This window comes from Oncorhynchus nerka, linkage group LG25 (assembly GCF_034236695.1).
Source record: "Oncorhynchus nerka isolate Pitt River linkage group LG25, Oner_Uvic_2.0, whole genome shotgun sequence".
Lineage (NCBI taxonomy): Eukaryota > Metazoa > Chordata > Actinopteri > Salmoniformes > Salmonidae > Oncorhynchus > Oncorhynchus nerka.
The window spans coordinates 20,551,848-20,567,312 of NC_088420.1; the positions used below are offsets into that span (position 1 = coordinate 20,551,848).

At 41.2% G+C, this 15,465-nt stretch overlaps 1 protein-coding gene across 5 annotated transcripts in view; it reads right to left on the bottom strand.

Annotated features, from left to right (window-relative positions):
* Positions 1 to 12,225, bottom strand: part of LOC115109178 (polyamine-transporting ATPase 13A3-like) — a 56,049-nt gene extending 43,824 nt beyond the window's left edge. For 2 of the 5 annotated variants that reach the window (XM_029633830.2, XM_029633829.2), the window contains exon 1: positions 11,998 to 12,224. The gene's annotated coding sequence lies outside the window, so the exon portion shown is untranslated. Of the gene's footprint in view, positions 1 to 11,997 lie in introns of all 5 variants that reach the window. The other 3 variants (XM_029633832.2, XM_029633827.2, XM_029633833.2) reach the window with 2 other exon arrangements.
* Between the last annotated feature and the right edge of the window lie 3,240 nt (positions 12,226 to 15,465).

Below are 15,465 nucleotides of genomic sequence, written 5' to 3' on the forward strand. Positions count from 1 at the left end.
GGCTCAAAGGCCTATGGGAGATTGGCGCCGCGCTTCCCAAGCCTTCACTAACCACCTCCAAATCTCCAGTTTGGCCAGGACATCCTGTATGCATTTGAACTTTCCAGAAAGCAGGGAGTTCAGGGGTCAACTGGGCAAGGTCAATAAGAGGCATTTCTAACCGTGATCCTGAACCCTGCAGCCAGACGCAGAAAAAGCAACAAGGTACTGGTCTACATCCTGAGAATGAAATAGACATGATCAATGGGATACAAATCAAGGCGAAAAATGATGCTCAAGAGCCTTGCATCAAGATTTTCTCTGCAGTTGGAGCATTCATGAGGAAACTAAGGTGAAAACTTGAGGCCAAGAGGAGACTGTCAAGTCTGAACATAAACTAAAGCTGATACAGCCAGGCTAATCTCCTATTATCAAAGATTTAGCCTACCTCCAAGATGCTCCTGATCACAGAAAATAAAAATAAATATAGGATGGTAGAAGTCATTTTATTCCTCCCAAGCAGTTTAGTTATTTTTTCAAATAAACGTATTTCCTGTTCACTTTTATCCCAAGGTTCACTCAAGTTCCTTGATTTGGGGGTAAGCCCTAATTTCCTTAAGGGCCTAGTTGGCACACCAAGTGAAGGCCAGAAATGACTCAAGGAGTAAACACTCCGGGGAGAGAGAGGTCTCATGATGATTTGTAATTTCAAAGAGTGACTCATCCTTCCCAATTGAAGGGTGATTGTGACAATGATATCATCATATCCCTGAAAGGGAATAGTGAATCAGTCAGTAGTAAAAACCCGCTATGGGTGGTCAGAACCTACAGCATCATATTTAGTTTGGCAAGTCTAGGCATTGACCGGTGAACCACTACAGGAAAGGTCAGACTCATACTTAGCCACACAAACAATAGGTTAATCATTGGCATGACAGCACCTCCGGATTGTTAGAGGAGAAATACCATTAACACTATCTGCCATAGTTAGGCTAGACTTTACCATATTTCTAAAATGACAAACTAGGAAACGGGCAAAAGCAGTGCGGGAGGAACGCCCTTCTTAAAGCTAACATTAAATCTGCGCTGCTCAGTCGTGTTGTCAACAACGGAGCAGGATACATTTTCAGAAACATAGAACATCTCTTTTCGATAAAACATGTTTTGAAATGTCAAATTAGTTTTTATTGGGGAGGCAGATAAAGACTATCAAAAGCATTCACTTTTGATTTTGAAAACAGAATCCTACTCATTACTCTGCATGCTTTTGTTTTGAGTAGACGTCACACTCGGCTAAGACAGGCCACCTGGCTCACACCCGGGAGAAAGCCTGGTTCCAAAAAAAGGTTATGCAATGTAGGCATACAGTATCAAATGATATTGATACTGTATGCCTACTAATACAAAGAGCAAAAAAAAATTAAGGAACCGGAAAGAAAGTTGCGCATATTATATTTGTGCAGAGTTCCATATAGTTCTCCACTTCCTTCTTGGTCTTTCTATTCAACCTTCATTCATGGCTTTTACATGGATCATATCTACTAGAAAACCCCACAAATTTCTATACACTCATGGATAATGTTTATTCTCAAGCCCTGAAAAGCATTTCAGTGGACAAAAGAAAATATGCTGTCACAAAACATGACAACTAAGTTACTTCCACAGAAGTAGAATGTGGTTTAGCCAACAGGAACAATAAGCTAGCCTACTTAACTAGAAACAACTGTTGGCTTTAATTGATTTTTCATTATCATTCAATTTGAATAAGAATCCAGATTCAACAATGAAAGAATGTCCCACAAAATGTGAACCAACTTTTAAAGAGAGTAATTTATTTGACAGAAAAATGCAGATAATTTCCAAACCAAGCTGTAGCAGTCTTAAAAATCTAAATACAATTCAACCATCAAGCTTAAAATCATGGGAAGAAATTATTTACCAATGATGTCTAACCTGCATCAAACCAGTGTGTAGTACAGAGTAACTATCGCTGTAACAAAAATTGAGAAAGCATAGCAAACACTACAGAAGGGAACATTGATATGACTAACTGGCACTTTGACCCTCATCCAATCAAAAACAAAATACTATAATGAACATTGGGGTTCAGTGTAGAGGTCAACCGATTAATTAGGGCCGATTTCAAGTTTTCATAACAATCGGAAATCTGTATTTTTTTACACCTTTATTTAACTAGGCAAGTCTGTTAAGAACACATTCTTATTTTCAATGACGGCCTAGGGAACGGTGGGTTAACTGCCTCGTTCAGGGGCAGAACGGCAGATTTTTACCTTGTCAGCTCGGGGGATCCATTCTTGCAACCTTACAGTTAACCAGACCAACGCTCTAACCACCTGATTACATTGCACTCCACGAGGAGCCTGCCTGTTATGCGAATGCAGTAAGCCAAGGTAAGTTGCTAAGTTGCTAGCTAGAGTAGATATTTGAAGAGAATGTCTTGATCTACTACTACGGTCTGTGTTTGTGCAGGCTTAAACCGCCTCAACGTTTTGATACCTGTGTAAATTTCACTAGGATAAGGTAACGTTTGTCAACATATTTTCATAAATCCACTCTACAAAAAATATGATCTTCGCTTATATTTAGCCAATATTGATCAGAGTTACCTTGTCCTATGGAAATCTACAGTTATAAAATTGACAAGGTGGTGTAAGCCTACACGAAACAGACCTTATTTTAAGCGAATCTAAAAATATCCTATGGAATAAATGAATGAAGGAACCGCTTTTCAGATTTTGCTAGGTGTCATGGGAATTATGACTCACACTTTGGTAGTCAATTCTTACCATGCCCATTATTAAAATAGGATTTCCTGCATATAGAAATTACAGTTTTTGTTTTCAACATTCATCACAGGTAACTTAAACTCTATTTTTATTCAAACAGTTGAGAGTATTTGTCTCCTAAGCAGACTCTTCAGTATCATTGTCACTTCAGAGCTGTGTGTGTTTTACAGATGGCAGAGAAAAGCAGAGCACCAGTGTGGGACTACTACATGGAATTGGCACCAGGGAAAGCAAGGTGTCTTATTTGTGATAAAGATGTAAGCATGGGGTCAGCAACGGCTAAATAAAAAAAATACCACCAACCTGTAGAATCACCTTAAGATCACCCATCCAAAAGCCCATATGTATTATATTAAGTTAAAATAAAAGTGTTCATTGTTCATTCAGTATTGTTGCAATTGACATTATTACAAACGTGTGTGTGTAAATATATATATAAATACATTTCAATATATTTTTTATTATTTTTAATTATTATTATTTTTTTAAGCGGCATCTGCTTTTTTTGTCCTCCAATAATTGGTATTAAAATCATAATTGGTAGACCTCTAGTTCAGTGTTTGGGTAGTGTCAACTGTCATTCAAATAGCTGGCCATCAGTTGTGAAAGCTATAGCTAGCTGACTGTCTTGACAGGTAGCTGAGCTGGCAAGTTCACAGCTGAGAGAAAACTGCCAGAAGACATCTAACAATCAATTTTACTTCCCCATTCTCCATCTGACAACTCTCGAGTTACATTGTTGAATGATTTCTAGTGCTCCCACCGAGTCAGGACATGGAAAAGAGAATAACGTTGGTCACACTTACTTATAATCATTATTTGAAATCACTTATTCACATCATGGGCCGTGTGATGTTGCTGACTGTATGACCCATCTTGTGGCAAATCCTAATCATTCTGCGATGATGGAATGCACATGTAGACCAGGCAGTGGACCAGACAGCGACGATACGGTGCATTTGGAAATTATTCAGACTCCTTACATTGTCACGTTACAGCCTTATTCTAAAATGGATTAAATAGTTTATCCCCCTCAATCTACACACAATACCCCATAATGACAAAGCAAAAACAGGTTTTTAGAAAGTTTTGCAAAAGTATATAAAAAATGTTTTTTAAATGAAATTACATTTATATAAGTACACAGAACCGTTAATCAGTCATTTGTTGAAGCACCGATGGAAGCAATGACAGCCTCAATTCTTTTTGCGTATGACGCTACAAGCTTGGCACACCAGTATTTGGGGAGTTTATCCCATTCTTCTCTGCAGAACAAAAGGTTCTACAGCTGCACCATCGAGAGCATCCTGACGGGTTGCATCAGTGCCTGTTATGGCAACCTCCGACCGCAAGACACTACAGAGGGTAGTGCGTACGGCCCAGTACATCACTGGGGCCAAGCTTCCTGCCATCCAGGACCTCTATACCAGGGGGTGCCAGAGGAAGGAGTATTTCCAGACTATTTGCTTTGCCCCCCTTTTACGCTACTGTTACTGATATTATCTATGCATAGTCACTTTAATAACTCCACCTACATATTACCGCAATTACCTTGACTAACCGGTTTCCCCACACATCGACTCTGTACCGGTACCCCCTGTATATAGCCTCGCTAGTGTTATTTTACTGCTGCTCTAAGTATTTCTTACTTTTATTGCTTATATTTCTAACAACTGCATTGTTGGTTAAGGGCTTGTAAGTAGCATTTCACTGTAAGACCGGTTGAATTCGGCACGTGTGACAAATAAAATTTGATTTTGAGATCCTCAAGCTCTGTCAGGTTGGATGGGGAGCGTTGTTGCACAGCTATTTTCAGGTCTCGCCAGAGATGTTCGATCAGGTTCAAGTCTGGGCTCTGGTTGGGCCACTTCAGAGACTTGTCCCGAAGCCACTCCTGCATTGTCTTGGCTGTGTATTTAGGGTCGTTATCCTGTTGGAAGGTGAACCCTCGCCCTAGTCTGAGGCCCTGAGCGCTCTGGAGCAGGTTGTCATCAAGGCTCTCTCTGTACTTTGCTCCGTTCATCTTTCCCTCGATCCTGACCAGTCTCCCAGTCCCTGCCGCAGATAAACATCCCCACAGCATGATGCTGCCACCACGCTTCACCGTAGGGAAGGTATTGGCCAGATGAGCGGTTCCTGGTTTCTTTCAGATGTGACGCTTGGCATTCAGGCCAAAGAGTTCAAACTTGGTTTCATCAGATCAGAGAGTCTTGTTTCTCATTGTCTGAGAGTCCTTTAGGTGCCTTTTGGCAAACTCCAAGCTGGCGGTCATGTAGCTTTTACTGAGTGGCTTTGTCTGGCACTCTACAATAAAAGGCCTGATTGGTGGAGTGCTGCAGAGATGATTGTCCTTCCTCCTGGAAGGTTCTCCCATCTCCACAGAGGAACTCGGGTTCTTGGTCACCTCCCTGACCAAGGTCCTTCTCCCGATTGCTCAGTTTGGCCTGGCGGACACATTAAGGAAGAATATTGGTGGTTCCAAACTTCTTCCATTTAAGAATGATGGAGGCCACTGTGTTCTTAGAGCCATTCAATGCTGCAGAAATGTTTTGGTACCCTTCCCCAGAACTGTTCCTCAACATAATTCTGTCGCGGAACTCTACGGACAATTTTTTCAACCTCGTGGTTTGGTTTTCATTCTTGACATACACTGTCAACTGTCGGACCTTATATAGACTGGTGTGTGCCTTTCCAGATCATGTCCAATCAATTGAAATTACCACAGGTGGACTCCAATCAAGTTGTAGAAACATCAAGAATGATCAATGGAAACAGGATACACCCAAGCTCAATTTCAAGTCTCATGACAAAAGGCTCTAAATACTTATGTCAATGTAAAATTTAATTATAATTTTTTTAACCTGTTTTTTCCTTATTATGGGATAGTGTGTAGGTTGACAGGAAAAAGGGGGCTGAACACTTTCCGAATGCACTGTATATCTACACACGCACACACACACACACACACACTGCTCGTCCTAATATTTATACATTTCTTAATTCCAATATTTTACTTTCAGATGTGTGTATTGTTTGATATTACTGCACTTTTGCAGCTAGAAACACCCGCAATAAAATCTGCCAAATAAACTCAGCAAAAAAAGAAAACGTCCCTTTTTCAGGACCCTGTCTTTCAAAGACAATTCGTAAAAATCCAAAGAACTTCATAGATCTTCACTGTAAAGGGTTTAAAACACTGTTTCCCATACTTGTTCAGTGAACCATAAACATGCACCTGTGGAAGTCGTTAAGCCACTAACGGCTTACAGACGGTAGGCAATTAAGGTCACAGTTATGAAAGCTTAGGACACTAGAGGCCTTTCTGCTGACTAAAAGACACCAAAAGAAAGATGCCCAGTGTCCCTGCTCACCTGCGTGAACATGCATTAGGCATACTGCAAGGAGGCATGAGGACTGCAGATGTGGCCAGGGCAATAAATTGCAATGTTCGTACTATGAGACAACTAAGACAGCGCTACAGGGAGACAGGACGGACAGCTGATCGTCCTCACAGTGGCAGACAACGTGTAACACCTGTACAAGATCGGTACATCCGAACATCACACCTGCGGGACAGGTACAGGATGGCAACAACTGCCCGAGTTACATCAGGAATGCACAATCCCTCCATCAGTGCTCAGACTGTCCGCAATAGGCTGAGAGGCTGGACTGAGGGCTTGTAGGCCTGTTGTAAGGCAGGTCCTCACCAGACATCACCGGCAACAACGTCGCCTATGGGCACAAACCCACCGTAGCTGGACCAGATAGGACTGGCAAAAAGTGCTCTTCACTGACGAGTTGCAGTTTTGTCTCACCGGTGGTGATGGTCGGATTCTCATTTATCGTCGAAGGAATGAGCGTTACACTGAGACATGTACTCTGAAGCGGGATCGGTTTGGAGGTGGAGGGTTCGTCATGGTCTGCCGCGGTGTTACAGCATCATCGGACTGAGCTTGTTGTCATTGCAGGCAATCTCAACGCTGTGCGTTACAGGGAAGATGTCCTTCTCCCTCATGTGGTACCCTTCCTGGAGGATGACCCTCCAACATGACAATGCCACCAGTCATACTGCTCGTTCTGTGCGTGATTTCCTGCAAGAGAGGAATGTTCGTGTTCTGCCATGGCCAGTGAAGAGCCCGGATCTCTTTGAGCACGTCTGGGACCTGCTGGATTGGAGGGTGAGGGCCATTCCCCCCAGAAATGTCCGGGAACTTGCAGGTGCCTTGGTGGAAGAGTGGGGTAACGTCTCACAGCAAGAACTGGCAAATCTGGTGCAGTCCATGAGGAGATGCACTGCAGTACTTAATGCAGCTGGTGGCCACACCAGATACTGACTTACTTTTGATTTTGACCCCCCCCCCTTTGTTCAGGGACAGATAATTCCATTTCTATTAGTCACGTCTGTGGAACTTGTTCAGTTTATGCCTCAGTTGTTGAGTCTTCTGTTCATATAAATATTTACACATGTTAAGTTTGCTGAAAATAAACGCAGTTGACAGAGGACATTTCTTTTTTTATAGCACCCTGCATACAAACACATGAAAATCATATTTCAACCAGGCAGGTGCGACAAATGTCAGAAATAGCAATATAAAAATGCCTTACCTTTGATGATGTTCTTCTGTTGGCACTCCAAAATGTCCCAGTTACATTACAAATGGTCCTTTTGTTCGATAATGTCCTTCTTTATATCCATAAAAACTCAGTTTAGCTGGCGCACTTCAGTCAATAATCCACTCAGTTTCCCTCCATCAAAATGAATCCCAAACGTTACTAATAAACTTTTCCAAACAAGTCAAACAACGTTTATAATCAAACCTTAGGTATCCTAATACACAAATAAACAATCAAATTTAAGACGGAGAATAGTGTGTTCATTCCTGGAAGTAAATAACGCGCTTTCCTCCACGCTTGGAAATACTACAGCCAAAATGGGAGCCACCTAGAAAAACTACAATTTCCAGGTAATTTTTCCAAAAACCAGCCTGAAACTCCTTCTAAAGACTGTTGACATCTAGGGGAAGCCCTTGGAACTGCAATTTGGGAGGATTTTGGCTTATAAATTATAGTACTGGCCATTGAAAATAGTGATAAGCTGAATTTTTTTGGGGGGGGGGGGGGGGGGGGTTGTCCTCGGGGTTTATCAGTTCTGTTGTCCTCACAGACATAATTTTAACAGTTTTAGAAATTTTAGTGTGTTTTCTATTTAAACCAATTATATGCATATCCTAGCTTCTGTGCCTGAGCAACAGGCAGTTTACTTTGGGCACGCTTTTCATCCGGATGTCAAAATACTGCCCCCTACCCCAGAGAGGTTAGCAGGTTGGCCTGTCAATCCATCCCTGTGGGTGGGATTGTCAGAGTGGAGCAGGGTATTTGAGACAGTCACAGAGTTGGTAGGGTTTCAGACTAGAGGTCGACCGATTATGATTTTTTAAACGCCGATACCGATTATTGGAGAATCAAAGAAAAGCAGATACCGATTAAATCGGACGATTTTATATTATTTATTTATTTGTAATAATGACAATTACAACAATACTGAATGAACACCTATTTTAACTTAATATAATACATCAATAAAATAAATTTAGCCTCAAATAATGAAACATCCAATTTGGATTAAATAATGCAAAAACAAAGTGTTGGAGAAGAAAGTAAAAGTGCAATATGTGCCATTTAAAAAAGCTAACATTTAAGTTCCTTGCTCAGAACATGAGAACATATGAAAGCTGGTGATTCCTTTTATCATGAGACTTCAATATTCCCAGGTAAGAAGTTAGAAGTTCTAGTTATTATAGGACTATTTATCTCTATACCATTTGGTATTTCATATACCTTTGACTATTGGATGTTCTTATAGGCACTTTAGTATTGCCAGTTTAACAGTATAGCTTCCGTCCCTCTCCTTGCCCCTACTTGGGCTTGAACCAGGGACACATTGACAACAGCCAACCTCGAAGCATCATTACCCATCACTCCACAAAAGCCGCGGAGCAAGGGGAACAACTACTTCAAGGTCTCAGAGCGAGTGACGTCACCGATTGAAAAGCTATTAGCGCACAACCCGCTAACTAGCTAGCCATTTCACACTGGTTACACCAGCCTAATCTCAGGAGTTGATGAGCTGTTTATGACTTCAAGCCTAATGCTTGAAGCACAGCGAAGAGCTGCTGGCAAATGCAGGAAAGTTTAATGCTAACTAGCAACTTACCTTGGCTTCTTGCGGCTCTCGCGAAACAGGTCGTCCAGCCTGCCACGCAGTCTTCTCGTGGAGTGCAATGTAATCGGCCACAATCGGTGTCCAAAAATGCAGATTACCGATTGTTGTGAAAACTCGAAATCGGCCCTAATTAAATCTTCCATTCCGATTAAATCGGTCGACCTCTATTTCAGACATATCAATCACTATCGGTGGGATTTTCAGGGAAGGGATGTTTGAGAGTCCCAGGGTTGTTAGGGTTTCAGACCTGTTATTTAATTATTGGGGGTGGGATTTTCAGGGGAAGGGAATAGGTTAGTAATGTAGTCATTTAAACACTTTTTCCCCAATAGGTTTGGGCGGTAACGAGACTGTCATACTGGGATATTTGGTAATAATGGCACTGAACACAAGGGGCGCTGCTATCAAACCCCACTAATATTCTGTAATCCGAAGGTTAGCAATGCCAACAAGAATAATTAACAAAAACAAACATGAAACAATTTCAAAGATTTTACTGAGTTACAGTTCCTATGAGAAAATCAGTCAATTGAAATAAATTCATTGGGCCCTAATCTACATATTTCACATGATTGGGAATACAGATCTGATCAAAATGGGCCTCAGGATCACGTCACAGTATTTTTGTGCATTCAAATTGCCACCGATAAAATGCAATTTTGTTCGTGGTCCAAAGCTCATGCCTGCTCATGCCTGCCCATACCATAACCTCACAGCCACCATGGGGCACTCTGTCCACAATATTGATATCAGCACACCTCTCGCCCACAAAACACCATAAACATGGTCTGCGGTTGTGGGGCAAGTTGGATGTACTGACAAATTTCTTCGAAAACAACATTTCAGGCAGCTTATGGTCGAGAAATAAACATTGAATTCTCTGGCAACAGCTCTGTTGGACATTCCATGAGTCAGCATGCCAATTTCACGCTCCCTCAAAACTTGAGACACCTGTGGCATTGTGTTGTGTGACAAAACTGCACATTTTAGAGTGGCCTTTTAGGTGCACCTGTGTAATGATCATGCTATTTAATCAGCTCCTTGATAATCCACCTACCTGACAGGTGTGGCAAAGGAGTAATGCTTATTAACAGGTATGGAAACACATTTAGTCACCAAATTTGAGAGAAATAAGCATTGTTCGTATGGAACATTTCTGCGATCTTTTATTTCAGCTCATGAGACCAACCATTTACATGTTGCGTATATATTTTTGTTCAGTGTACATGTAAAATTCCATAGAGAATGCTAACTAAATGCTGATGAGTGCATTGCGAACATTTTGTAGAGCTTCTGATCTAAACTATACAAGTATATGTAAATAAGAATGTTGTTAACTATTTTGCCCAAATATAAATTTAAAAAATTAGAATAAGTTACTCAAATTCTACACAGTTTGCTGCACGCGCAAAACAAATAATAGGCAGCAAGGCTCTTGATCTATGAGGGGATTCTATGCTGTTGTAACGGATGTGAAACGGCTAGCTTAGTTAACGGTGCGCGCTAAATAGCGTTTCAATCGGTGACGTCACTTGCTCTGAGACCTTGAAGTAGTGGTTCCCCTTGCTCTGCAAGGGCCGCGGCTTTTGTGGAGCGATGGGTAACGATGCTTCGTGGGTGACTGTTGTTGATGTGTGCAGAGGGTCCCTGGTTCGCGCCCGGGTATGGTGAGGGGACAGTCTAAAGTTATACTGTTACACTGTTACCAAGCAAATAATTGATTTAGGACATAGCTAACCACTTAACTAGATAGCTAACTAGCTACTAAATTAGCACACCAAAACACACAACTGCAGAGAATTTAGCACATTTTAGACAGTTAACTTAATAGTTATAAGATATCTAGCTGGCAAAAATGTAGCTGTGAATTCCTTACTGTAATTAGATCACCTGGAGCATGCTGCACAACAGTGAGTTACTCACAAGGCTCCGGACAAACACCACGTGACTGGGGACTACCATAAGCTTCATAATATTGTGACAAGTGAAATTTAGAACGTAATGTTCTTTATCTCCTAACGTATTGTGCAAGTTGACTGCAGGTATTTACTTAAAGTGCATATCAGTATTCAAATGTATAAAATAAATAGTTTCAATGGTATTGAAAAACCATCCTGTGGCTTTTTCCAAATATCTCGGTATACAGTATATACGGTTTACCAAAGCCTATTTTCCAATATAATTTGTGGCTAAACCTAAGAAAAATAGTTGTGTTCCGTTCATAAATATGGATTCCCCCTGTTAAGAAACTGTGTTGAAATGTTTACACTCAAATTTTCTGGGGGGACACACACACTCCCTCCCAAGCTTTTGCACCCCCACTTTCAGACAAAGTTAGGCACCCATGCACTACCTACCTAGATAGTAACATAAGCAAATGCTTGTGTTATTTAATGTTAGTCATCTTAGTGACTTTAGACAGACAACGCAGTGATGAACTGCACACAATAGCAGCTAAAACATTATCTCGCTAGCTAACCAAGTAACCTTAACTAGCTAATGTTTTCAGATAATAGGGAGAGGGGGACCAATATGACAGAGCAAGAAAGCTAGCTCGCTCATAGAAATTAAATGAGCTGGATAAATAGCTAGCTTAAGACGCTCGTTCTAGTTTAGCTGTCAATGTGAAACACGGGAGAGACAGCAAACGGACTGGAGGAATCCCCATTTCGTGATACACAAGAACTGGCTATACTACTATGGTATGGCTGAGCATGACTGAACTGTGGCTAGTTGCTAACGTTAGCTTTCTTAGGCTGCGTTTAGACAGGCAGCCAAATTCAGATTTTGTTTCTCTCTAATTTCTCTTTAGACTAAAAAGATCTGTTCTGAAAAAGAGCTGATGTGAATGTGAACAATCAGTGGAAAAAATATCAGAAGTGACTGCCTGCCTGTTTAAACGCAGCTTTTTAGCTCGCTAGCAAGCAAGCAAGCAATCTCCAACACATGGGGTGATGTGGAGAGCTCAAATTAAATAAAGACACTTACCAGAACCACCTGGACTCTTTGACGATCACCTGAGAGTCATAGTAAGACGAGAGCAGCTGTTTTCAAAAAGAAAAACGTTGTTGCAGAGAAGTATAGCTAGCTAGCTGGCTATATATATTTTATATCGAATGTAGTCGCCTCACAATTAAATGTTGACAGCTCAGTGAAAGAACGAATGAGGCGTCGGATTAACTGCCTGAAACTTCCTCACTTACCAAGAGGAAGTGAAGGCGTGAGGCACAGGATATGAGATCACGAAAGAACATACGCGGTTATAAACTCCGTGGTCAAATAGCGCACATATTTCTGCCTTATATTATCATCACAATATCTTCATTCACCTCGCTGGGGTCACATTTGTTGTATTTAAACATTACAATCTACATGTCATACATACTTGTACGCCGGCATGCATACCCACAGCATGGAAGGGTGTTTTCCATTCATGATTCCATCTGGCTAGGTGTGTTCTTCTTGCATGAAATATTATTGTATAAATAACATGGATTCATTCAAGACCAGACAATATAGCTTAATTGCTTTTTTCTTGTATTTTACTCTGGATGGCAGAACATTATGAGATCTATTGAAACTACCGAGAACAGTCTGTCATAGCATATGACGAGCAAAAGCTCATACATTTTAGACCGGCTATAATACATCCCACGTCTCTCTTCCCTCAGAGCGAGCGACCAATGACGTACTCACCAATCCTAAAGAAAAACAAGAAAGCCCATTCAGGACTGGTGCCTCAGATGTTCTAATCCTTGCTCCCAGTCAGTTGTGCAAACAGAATTCCAACTATTTATATGGAAGGACAGTTTGTTTTAATTTTCCCCTGTCTCGGAAGGGAAAATAATCAACCTCAGGCCCTGGCACCTCACAGCCCAGAGGTTGGGCAATGCCAGCTCAGCATTCAGACTACATCAGAACACAAGGCACTGGCAGTGACTGGGCTTCAGGACCTGCATGTACTCTGTATGTGTGCTATGCTGTCTCTATTTTCAGCATGTCAAAGGAGCTTGAGACAAATATGGTAATAAGCCTTTATAGATGTGCAATATAAAAGAAAATGTAATGAGGACACTGACATTCATTGTCACAAGAATTTGTGTTGATGTAGTCAAGAGGTTTTAAATTAATGGCAAATTTCTACTGTTTATCAGCAATTGCTTGGCTAGCCCTCGTTCTTATCACAGACCAATGTCTTCAGCAGACATTTCACCAAAGGAAATGTAATGGGGTGGAGAAGAATGTGCTTCACAACTTTGCTCTAATCTATGTATTGTCCTATTATCAGAACCCAGGGAAGTCACTTGAATGCCCATCAGTTAAAACAAGTCTGTGACTCTGGCACTGTACTACCCAGCCCGCAGTTCGAGAAACGGGCCAGACAGGCAGGGGAGTGGGAGCTACTGGGAAGGACGGAGGAGCCCATTCCGTCTAGTCTGGCCCTTATCAGGTTTGCTGGGCCTTTTCCAGTTCAGCCCTGATAACCCGACCTTACTAGTAAAATACAGGAAATGAACCCTTGACCTTGCGAGGCGGCCAGGGAGTGACACTGTTTTATAAGGGGAGGTCTACGGTGACACATCCCTAATGGGTCTTGTTAGTTAGTGCAGCCCATGCAAAAGCCAGGCTGATAAGTAGTTTGGGTGTCATCCGTTTAATGAGCAGTGCAAACCCATAACAGGCAAGCTGTCTGCAAGGCCAACTGAGCATCTGAGGAGCGATAACGGCATTTGTATTCGACACACTGAGAAAGAGAATAACAAGACAGATACACAGCCATATAATGTGTATATGAGCCATTTAACCCAGTCATTCAATATTTAATGAAACAACAAAGTGCTGGATCAATGTCCAAATTGTTATGTAAACTCCACAGGACACTTATGATGGCAAACCAGTAACATATATGACACCCAATGAAAGCATGAGACAATAAAAACACAAAGTTTGATGACAGATACATTATTTGCACTTTTATTACCTTATATAGTCACAATACAAAACACAGATCTGACACAATGTGATATAATGAGGAACTATTACCAGGTCATTCACCAGTGTTTGAAATGATCATGCCACTCCAGTCACCTCTCTGCTTGATATGCTCTTTATAGTCTGTCCAATGATGCCACAGATTCAGACAGTGGGTTTTGGGCTTCGGTTCTTTGGTCATTCTTGCAGGGGAAACTGCTACACTTTCTCATGCTCTTTTTGCAGTTTTTTCCACTGTGCATTTGCTTTTTCAAAATCCCACCGTTGTTTTGTTATAAGGCAGAGATACTGTTTATCTATTATGCATATTCACTATGGATGACATGTTGTTTATGTCTACATCTTAATCACATGATTGTGTTCTTGTTCTCTATGGAAATATTCTACACTGCAATAAAACACAACAATGTTAATTTTTTCACTCCAACCTGCAAACTGTGATACTCAATGATGTCACATGTTCAACCAATCAACCCCTCAGTCATTGGAGAGCAGTGTACAAAATGTTGAGCCAAGCCCCTGACCAGCAAGCATCACACAGGAGACTGCAAACAGCTCCCAAAATATCAGAGCCAAGTGACGAATCCCCTATAGACTAGGCAACCATTTTGCTTGCTTCCGAGGCAGACTGGCCCTGCCTCAGTCTTTAATCAAAGATCTTTAACAGCAGAACAATCGGGCCACAATGCATATCTTGAACAATTCAACCCCTCCGCCTCACCCCTACCCCGCTAGAATGAGCACTCAGCAGAAATGAGCTAGAAACACAATACAAAGCAAATTCCAAACAGCTTTCTTGTGGCTGGAGTTGTTTTTAGAGTATGAAGAAACAGAGCCAGAGTCCTGTGGTGAGATTATGCAGCTGGCAAATTGCAAAAGGCCTTATTTCCTCATGGGATTTCAATGCAAAAGCAATTAGTGAAATGCAAAACAACCTAAATTATTTCAGTTAACTTCATGATTTATGCAAATTATTTTAATATCATTCAGTTGTAAAACAAAATACTTTAAATTCTTAGCCCATTTGTTCTCCAAATAAGATCAAACAACTTTACAGCTCTATGGCCTAAGCCTAGAGTTTAGTTTTATAAAATATAAAGGTACACTACCGTTCCAAAGTTCGGGGTCACTTACAGTTGAAGTCAGAAGTTTACATACACTTAGGTTTGACTCATTAAAACTCGTTTTTCAACCTCTCCACACATTTCTTGTTAATTTGGCAAGTCAGTTAAGACATCTACTTTGTGCACGACTGTCACGTCCTGGCCATAGAGAGGCTTTTATTCTCTATTTTGGTTAGGCCAGGGTGTGACTAGGGTGGGCATTCTAGTTTCTTTATTTCTATGTTTTCTATTTCTTTGTTTTTTGCCGAGTGTGATTCCCAATCAGAGGCAGCTGTTTATCGTTGTCTCTGATTGTGGATCACATATAAGCTGTCATTCTCCTTTTGGTGTTTGTTGGGAT